Raw genomic sequence first — 10,398 nt, forward strand, 5'->3', positions numbered from 1 at the left:
CATAGTGCTTCTATTTTTATTTATTCTATCTTTTGTATAAATGTGTTATTACTTACTAGCATTGGGTGATTAGCATTTTGCTTACGAATTATACACCAGCTCAACAGATTTCGTTTTCATCTTTTCTCACTTTAAGTAGTCTAAATTGAATTTTAAAAAATACTAATGTGAATTCATTATTTAAGATAATTGATCTAAGTAATTTGCAGAATTTAATTCGTAACTTTCAGTTTAGTTCGATTAAGAGTAGGGTCTCGCATCCAGGCACCCGATATTTGACACCATTAAAAATGGTCAGCTGATTCGTTTATAAGGTATTTCTCTCGCCTTCTTAGCGTGCCTTCGGGGTGTAGTGGTTCTGCACGCTGGGCTGGGATTCCAGAGGTCCGAGGTTCGATTCCCGGCGAAGGCGTTTGCTAATTTTTCATCCTGTGTGCTTCCAAAAATCCTAATGTCTCTATAGTGGCGCCCGAACTAAAAAGGGTTTTGGATGATAATTCTCCTCACCCAGTATTTGGCGATTGCGTCCCTTAAAAACCCCAGTCACCCTTTAAAAGGGGGAATATATAAGGTATTTCTCCCGCGTTCCTAGCGTTCTTTCGTGGTGTAGTGGTTCTGCATGCTGGGCTGGTATTCCAGAGGTCTGTGGTTCGATTCTCGGCGAAGGCGTTGGCTAATTTTTCATCTTGCCTGCTTCCAAAAGAAATCCTAATATTCTAGTAACTCTACACGTTATTTGACACAACTTTTCGCGAAAATTTAAACTCGAACTTTTGTAGATTTCGTTACTGAAAATAAATAATCTATTAGTTAATATACTTGCGTGAATCAATGATTGGATTTACGTTGACACGGCGGAGGAAAAATGGTGTCACAGAATTTGAACTTTTGACAAATGTAACCGTCAACCATTTTCAAAAGATAATTAAGCCTTGATGGATAGCTCTGTAAAGTAAGCTTCGTGTATATTTTTCCCTCTGCGGTCTGACGAAGCCATTCCTACTTTGGCGAAGCTTTCTTTCTTAATCCTAGAAGTTCTTTGCTTGCAGTGCCCACACCCGAATAACTTCTAGACTTCTTCTTTTTAACGAGTAATCTGGGTCCAGAGTTTTCACAATTATAGGGAAATTTAATTTTCTGTACTTTCTGCTAATTATCAAGTGGTTTAAAACTCTAGTCTTGAAAGCGCCTGTTATTAAAAAGTGGTACTGATAATAAATGTTATTTGCAATGTTAACAAATAAATATTATTTGTGGCTGTAATCAGCTATGGAAACGTAATGAAGTACTGCTTTCAAACATATAATCGGCAAATTTTTTCGATTTCATTTTGATTCGATTCCACTTGAAAAATTGAATAATTTGCTCGCATGAATCGAAAATTGCACTCTCAATCGTTGAGATCTGTTTCATGGATTATGTTGCTGTGAATTCTTACAGTGTTATAGAGTTACATTTACAAAAGATACTGGAGCGGTGATCAAAATTACTTGAAAACCAAAACTTTCTGTACCACGTATGCAGTATATAATGCTAAAATATCTTTCGTTAATTAAAATAATTTTAATTTACAGTGAAGCACAGTTTATATACCTTTGGATTCATTCCTTTTCATACCATTAGTAAACTATCTCTTTTACACAATTCAGAACTTTGGTTATTGTTTTTTTCTCATGACTTACACAAAAACGTTTCTTTTTACAGCTGAAACTTATTCTTTGAAAGCTTTTATCTTTCAGTAATATCTGGAAGTTGTATATTGGTATGTAGAGGGAGAATGAGGACCTTGGAGTATTTCAGACTAATCAGAGATTCAAATTTTGAAAGTGGTTTGAACGGCAGTGGTTAGAAGAGACAATAAAGTCTGCCGCTCAGACAGATTTGCAGACACTTCATTCCCTGCATCTTGTGGGAACGATATTTTAACAGACTGTTGTTTTTGCTATATTAACGATCACATATTATTTTAAAACATTTGTCTAAGTGCAAAATTAAATCAGCATGCAATTTAATATTTTTCTTTTAAAACGAGTTATTTATTCAGCAATAATATCCACTCTAACCGTTCCCGAATTTAATTTGACTATTTTTTGCGTGACGTCTGTTTGTACGTACGGGTAGAATAATTTACTCCGCAGCGGATTGTGAAATGGACTTTTTTCTTGACATCTGTACGTAGTATATACGTACATATAATTTTGGATGACGGTTTCGGTCAATTTTTTTGGACGACCATCAAAATCTGAAATCTTTCATATTTTTTTATTCCTTTCTTTATTTCTTTTTCTCCTTTTCTTTTCTTTTTACATTCATAAACGTTTTAATTATTTTATAATTCATTGGAAATATAAATTAAGATCTAAAAGTAGAATTTACAATGACAATGTAATTTCTCTTTCATTCAACATTTTTATAAAACAGCATACTGATGAATCTTTTCCATACCACCGACACTCGCTCAAAATTCTCTCCAGTGATCTCTTTTAACATCCTGTTTCGTTTATCCTTACAGGACAGTTATAGCGCGATTTGACTCGCGCTATAACGTCCCGTATTTTATTACCTTGTTTTTATTAAAGTACTTTTATTACCGTACTTCTTTGATTCTAACATTGTTTTCATATAATTGTTGCGGAAAACGGACTGTGTTTTCTTTTAGAATGCTATATTTACCCGAACTACTAATTACTCCAATATACGTTTTAGTTTTTTTAATTTAGTAATTTAAGTAGATAAACTGTTTTACTAACAAATGAAACTTACTTAGTAAAAGAAATATTTGCTGGATGTACTCTTAGTGCTGCCGAGAATCAAAAATTGTTTTCTGCTATGGTAGTACTGAAATTAAAAGTGCATGTCAGAAATGAGTTATTAAAGAAAAACTTTCCAATATAAACTAAGCTTTGGTGGCATGTTAAATAATCGTGGAACACTTGCTTCCATATGAAACAGAATTTTGGTAGAGTTCGGAACTAAATTAACAGAAATTTTTCAGAAATTAAAATTTCCAATGACTGACTTAAAGTTACTCAACTTGGTGTGGCAAGCTTAGATCATAGTAAAGAAAATGAAAAGGAGGACGTAATATTTCTTTCTTTTGCTTTTTTGAAAAGGATGGCGCCTCTGTATTTTAAATAGAAGCTGGATTAGAATAAAATATATTCAGTCGTCGTTGGCAACACCGAGAAAACGCATTGTGTTTATTCCAATGGGAAAAAGAAGCGGAATAATAATTTGAAGTTCCTTTGTTAGTTCCCGACTCGTGTGACAAAATAGAATTGAAAGATACACTTTAATGCTTTCTCAATTTTTATTATTTAGAAGATTCAAATTATTTCTGGAATACGGCATTTTTGAAAAGCAGTCGTAAAAGTCAAGAGCAGGGTTGCCATATTTTTTAAATCAACTCCAGAAATCTGGCATCTCTCTTTTTCTCTCTTCTTTAGAATGTTTCTCAAGGGTTTTTGAACTGTTACTTTACATGATGTTATAAGATATTTCTCCCGCCTTCTTAGCATGCCTTCGTGGTGTGGTGGTCTGTACGCTGGGCGCCTATTCCAGAGGTCCGTGGCTCGATTCCCGGCGAAGGCGTTGCTCATTTTTCATCTTGCCTGCTTCCGAAAATATCTCTAACGTCTCTACAACGTAACCGTGCATTTACCATCCAGGGGCCCTGTAAGTATTGTCAATGTAGAAAAAATTGCATTTTCCTTTTATACTAGTGACTGTCTACGCATTGGCCAGTTATGGAAAGAGACCTGGAAGGTCCAGTGACACTCGAATTAATTTGATTTTGTATTCTATGCAGATTTGTTGTTCTGCCTTATAGGAACTAAGGACTATTGGCATCTGTGTCTATGTCAGTTTTAAATAATAGATTTTATGATGACCGCTGAAATTCGGTTTAATTTTTTTAATATGTTCGATAAAAAATTTGGGCATCTGATAAATTGTTATGAATATTTGCAACATAATTGTAATTGATAAAAGGTATTTCTGACCTCATATGCTACAGAACAAGTACAAGATTGTTTTCTTTTTGATTCCCTGTAAGAAGTAAAGGAAATACTGTAATCGCGAAAAATTTTGAGTATTATATTTCAACAGAAATATCCATTTTGATCGTTCCCGAATTCATTTTTGTCCGTACGTGACATCTACATTTACGGACAGAAATACGGAGTCCTTTTTTCCACGAAACAAATTATAAAATGGATTTAAAATAGATTCCTAGCCTCTATTTTCGTCCGAAACTATTAATGTTTTGGCAACCGAAGAGGGGGAAAAATTGGACAAATAAACGAAATCTAACTTTTAATGCGGTCTCTCGCACTTATATTGGGAAAATTTTATACTCATTATGGGAAAAAAAAAAAAAAATCAGAATACGTTTAACTCCGGTACGACAAAAATTGATCAGGAAATGTAATTTCAAAATTTTTAAGTTTTGAAGTCATTTTCAATTTGCCTGAGAGTTCGGTTAAATAAGTTGGAATAATTCGAGAAAGTAAATTTTAATGAATTGCAGCAAACATGGGTATAATTTAATAGGCCGTACAAGTCAAGTTATGTAGTGTCTACATTAGATTTTTTATGCTAATATTACAAAGTTTATTTTAATTTTTAGTCCAAAGGGGCAATTTGCCCTGAAAGACTATTAATTTCGTTTTGGCATTTTGCGTCGAAAACTTTAAAAGACTGTATCACTTTTCAAATCGTTGCCACCATATTATCGCCCTGTCTTATATTTAAAGAAATTAAATAATGAAGAATCTGCATAAATGTATGTATGTTTCTCGCACTATGATAAAACAACGGTACCTAGAGCCATCAAAATTTGAATAGCGTAATCTTCCATAGAATGTGGGCATGTGGAAACCCTCATTTGAATTTGAAATTTGTTTTATTATCGATTTCATATTTTGTAACACTTCAACAAATTTTTTATTAACAAATTTGGCGATTTCAAAACGAGCAATGGCAACACTGTACGGGGGAAAAAAATAAATTTTCATCTCTAGCGCGCGAGACTGTGTATCGAAAATTCTAAAGATAGGCTCATTTAAACATTATTTTGCGATACTGCTGTTGAACTGAATTTTATAGTTTGATTACGTAGAACATGATATTTAATAAATAAAGGTAACCCACAAAACGTTATAAAAACGCCCCTTTGCACGTAATTTAACATTTTTTAAATATATTTTTTTAAAATTTCATTTAAGTGTTTTCTGCACTTCTACTTTGAAGACGCGCTTAACACAGGACGGAAGTTCTTAGTCTTCAGTTTACCATTTTATTTTATAAATACTTGAACTATTTTTGCGTAATGAGCCTGCAAGGAGGGTTTGTTATGTTTTTGTTAATGTTTTAGCTTAAGTTAAGCCAAAATAATTTTTTTTAGTTTTTTCAGTTTTTTTTCTGTTAATTTTTTAGTTCACGGTTAAGCCGAAATAAATTGTTTTCTGTTAATGTTTTAGTTTATGTTAAGCCACAATAAATTTTTTAGTTTTTTTTTTTTTTTTTTTTTTTTAATTTTCTTTTCTGATAATGTTTTGGTTTATTTTAAGCCGAAATAAATTTTTTTATTTATTTATTTATTTATTTATTTAAATATCACTTTTTGCAACTAGAGTCTAAGTTAAAGATAAGAGAGATTTCATCTGGCGTCTTATCAGTGTTTAGATTTCAGGTACCGTGTTTACACGCGTAATAGTCGCACTCCCGTTTTGAAGCAGAAAAAATCGTCAAAAATGTACAGAATTGAGTAGTAGATTTCTCTACATAAATAGTCACCCCTAGACTTTCCCAATGAAAACCTTGCAGAAAAAGTGAGACTAAACACGGATGTAATCTAATAATGTTATAATTTTAATTGCCCTATTATTTTATTTACTTTGTTACGCGGGAATTTACTTTCTCTAATTATGTGTGCGAATAGTCTACCTTAAATAGTCCTCCACAAAGACATCCATTGCATTAGACACGTACTCCATCTGTGCTTTCTTTATTGCAATAAAATACCTTCTGCAACATTTTGTTTCGATAGTTTGTACTGTATTTTATTATATTTATTGTATGTTAGAAAGAGTTGAAGAATTTGAGCAATTAAATTTTTCCGCGCAAATTTTACCCCTCACCCCACCCCAAGGCGAAGTAGGGGCGAGACTTTTATAAAAATAAAGGCTCATGCAGCGAAAATAAAGGCTCAGCAAAAACCTGCAAACAAAAATGCAGATACCTATACCACTTTGTTGTACTGCTGTTTCTCACTCATAAAATTAAAACTTTCGAAGAAACGCTGCATGAGCCTTTATTTTTATAAAAGTCTCGCCCCTACTTCGCCTTGGGGTGGGGTGAGGGGTAAAATTTGCGCGGAAAAATTTAATTGCTCAAATTCTTCAACTCTTAGAAAAGATATCAACGATTACACAAGATTTAAGCGATAATTGTGTAAGAAATAAATTCAAATTTATTTGGCTACTTTTTGGCTTCAAATGCAAGCATTGATTTGGCAACTTTACTTACAAAGCATCCCTATCTTTAAAAATCAGTCACAAAAGTCAAAAGGCATGTCATTTGAATATGCCTGCCCTCTTCAGGCACGAGCATCTATTGGCCATCGTCCAAAATCCAACAGAGGATCTCTCCAGGGAATTTCGATCACCCCCTTTTCTCCGCCTACTGTGTTCGACGAGTTACAAATGTCCCAGTGGGGACAGCTTGCCCCTCCAATTAGATGGCCGATAAAAATACGAAAGGTTTTGGTGAATGGACAAATGGACCAAAAAAAAGTATATTGCTTCGGGTTGTACGAAATCTTTCTTGAGAGATTGGAGAATTCTTATTTCTCTGCTTTGAAAGCAGTAAACGTTAACATTAACTGCTTTTAAAGATTAACATTCTGTCACGTGTAACGCGCAAATTTTGGCTCTTCGACATCCCCTCAAATAAAGAGATGGGATTACGGGGTAAAATCGAATTTTTATTTCAGCTTGAGGCGATAGCTGTTTTTAAAGCAGAAAGAAAACAGCTGAAAATGGTTCCAAAATAGAGAAACAACCCAGGAATTATCTTAACAATATGGCAGATGCAGTTATTACGGGCGTAGGGGTTCGCAATAGATTGAATGCACATAGACTTGATAAAATATATTTTTACCAAAAGAAACACTTTACAATTCTAGAACTTTCCACAAAAGCACCCTCACAACTTGTAGAGTTATTAGGTATTTTGGAAGCAGTAAAGATGAAAATTGAGCAACGCCTTCGCCGGGAATCGAACCACAGACCTCTGTAATACACGCCTAGTGTGCAAATCACCACACCACGAAGGCATGCTAAGAAGGCGGGAGAAATACCTTATAAACTTTCCTCTGTATCACGCAGCAAATCAGTAGTTACATTTCTAACTGCTCAGCAAAATGCAAAGCGCGTCTAGGAGGCACAACTGAGATGTTACGGCCGGATATGGCTAGAGCTTTGTCTTTTTAGACTTTCCATATTATATTGTACAAAAGACACTACAATGTCTAATTTCTCTAAAATCGTTTATATGTAAACTTAATTCGTAACACAATAGTTCAGAGCCGAAAATGGCGTAACGGCTCCTACAGCAGAGGCTGAAATCAGTGACAACGGACCTCAGTTACTATTTTATTGAGAGTTGTATTACCAATATATATAGAGAAAATAAAATGTTTTGGGGAAATTCCTCAAATAAGTTTTAGTTCATAAAAACGCAACAGCAATTAATCTTAATGTAAAAATGCTTCAAATATTTCTTATATTTTAAGTACCTCATGAATACAAGGTGTCCCAAAAGTTTCGCTGCCAAACTTAACATTCTGGTCTATCACACCGTGACAAACAAGATATACATAGGATCTTGTGTCCGAAAATGCAAGCCGCGACTGCTAGAGGGCAATGTTCGCTAGCGTCATGGAGGTAGGAAGTAAGAAGGAGTCGCCCTAAACAAGTTTCTCCGTACCCTGCTCTGAAGCACCGGCGATCCCTACGTGGTGACCAAAACATTGGGTCATTTACCATTGAGTTCTATGGGATTTGACGCGTTCGGGTGTAAATATTTTGTAATTACGTCGCAAATATACATATAAATGTATATATTTTCTTTTTCTACAACACTTCAGAGTCCTAAGTATGTGAAAACAACATATTTTTAAACAACATTTCATTCTGAACGGAATTAAATGCTATACTTTTCTCAGAATGGTTTAATTTGAATGAAATATTTTCACAAGTTTTCGTTAATTGCATTAGAAAAAAAAATTAAGGTAATTCGATTTTATTCGGTTAAGGTACAAAAATTAAGATCAAAGTTTATTGTATTATTAATATTAAAATTATGCATTATTTCTTTTCTATTTATAGAGCTTCTTCCTAAAATACTTTCTTAAATATGACATGATTTTTTGGCTTCTTTTAAATCGAAAAATATAAGTCAATTTATAATTAATGCTCTATTCGGTTCATTTTAAATTAGAGAATTATTAGGAAAATAGTATTTGACTTTCTCTGAACATTTCTGAAAGGGGAATAAAATAAGTTTTTTTTTTTTTTTTTTTTTAAGTATTATTTAAAACTTGTAACTGAGTTATTATAAAATGTAAAGGGAATAATTCTTTTAATTATACTTATCAGATTTTTTTCTTTTTACCCTTCATTTCAACAATACATATTCCAAAACTCTTTATTACGTTCTTAAGTGCGCATCTCATAGCATTTGCTTTACAATACCTTTTAACAGATTGCTTTCCAATACGAACAATTCTTGCTTAAATAGTTTTATAACTGATTTGTCAACAGGATTTCAATTTATGTTTACAATTCAATATTAAGGTTATTATATATTTAGATAACATTTATAATCATTATAAATTAGATACATTTAATCATTAGATTTCTTCACAGTACTATCACAGTTGTTTATAAGTAAATAAATTCTTCATTTCAAATACATTTATAAATAATTTAATGAATATTTAAGTATTTTGTCAAAGGCAGATACATGCTTTTTGCAAGCACATGCATAAATACCCATACATATTTCCTATTTATAATTTCCGGCATGTGCAAATCTTTAATTTCTGTGCATTCACTATATTTTTCGTGTAAAGTAATTTACACTAATTTAGCATACACCCGAAAGTTTCACATAAAAAATATATATGAATATAATTTGAATGAAAATTATAAGTATTATTTTTAATACCCACTCAAAGGTCAGTTTTTCTTCAAAATTCCCCCACGATGGCATCTCTCTCTTTAGGCAGATAGCCCTTGCATGCGTTACTCTATTTAATAAAAACTTAATCTGACCTATGTGCCTAATTACAAATATTTTAACATACATAATTTTATATTTACATTTAGCCATCAAGTTTCAAACTTTTCAAATCTTCTAGAAAATAAATTTTGGCAGATCTCTTTTAGCAATTTTCTTAAAATCTATATTTTTGTAGTGCAACAGCTTAGAATTTTATAAAACAAATTCATAATCAAAATCGCTGTTGTTAGTTATCGAAAAATAACCAAGATGTGATTTTTGCGTAAATGTCAGTAAACTATACAAATTGCTATTATCCATCACACTATGAATGTTTCTTTCATGCGAGAGTGTCCCTTTTTCGATTTCTATGTAACTGTCGTGTGTCGAAATACTATCAGAATTTTGTCAAGCGAGCTTCTGAATGTAAACAAAAAACACCCCGTCTGGTGACCCCAAGCTTCAAAGCAGTGCTTCACTTCTAGCGCGGAATGGCCCCTCCTCCCTTTCCTACCTCCATGGCTAGCGTAGAGGGGAAGAAAGAAAGGACGTCGAAACAGGTATTAATATGACATTTGCTAAAGAATATTGTTAAAGTGTAGAAGATGTTAAAAATTTTTTTCCATTCGCCAAATTGCGTGCTTCACAACGTCGAAGCATGGATTTACGAACCCGTTCAAAATGGGCAGGTGTGTTACGGACATGTGCCACCGCTTCCAAGGTCCTGGCAACGAGATCCATGTCCGATGTTACGGTTATCTCGTACACCATGGACTTCATGTATCCTCATAGGCATAAATCCAGGGAAGTCAGGTCGGGAGATCGCGGTGGCTATGCGACTGGTCCGCTTCTGACAATCCAGCAATCAAGAAATGTCTTCAAGTATTTCCATATAGTGCTGCTAAAATTTGCAGGTGTTCCATTATGCTGAAATTAGATGTTTGAAAAAAAAATAGAAAAATGTATGCTAACATTTAACACAATTTTGAATAACGTAGTCCTCCAGCCGAATATGGACGCACTTGGAAGCCCGAATTATGAAGTTCGAATGTATTTTATTATCTATTTCATATTTTGTAAAATTTTAATGAATTTTTGACTAAAAAAACTCGA

General features: G+C 33.3%; 1 non-coding gene across 1 annotated transcript; it reads left to right on the plus strand.

The window, feature by feature from the left end:
• The first annotated feature begins 338 nt into the window (after window positions 1–338).
• TRNAP-GGG (transfer RNA proline (anticodon GGG)) lies at window positions 339–412 on the plus strand. Its single transcript has one exon. It is a non-coding gene; the product is annotated as a tRNA-Pro (tRNA).
• Window positions 413–10,398: the final 9,986 nt, after the last annotated feature.

This window comes from Stegodyphus dumicola, chromosome 2 (genome assembly GCF_044657685.1).
Source record: "Stegodyphus dumicola isolate Sdum_Otavi_A_Nest chromosome 2, ASM4465768v1".
NCBI lineage: Eukaryota > Metazoa > Arthropoda > Arachnida > Araneae > Eresidae > Stegodyphus > Stegodyphus dumicola.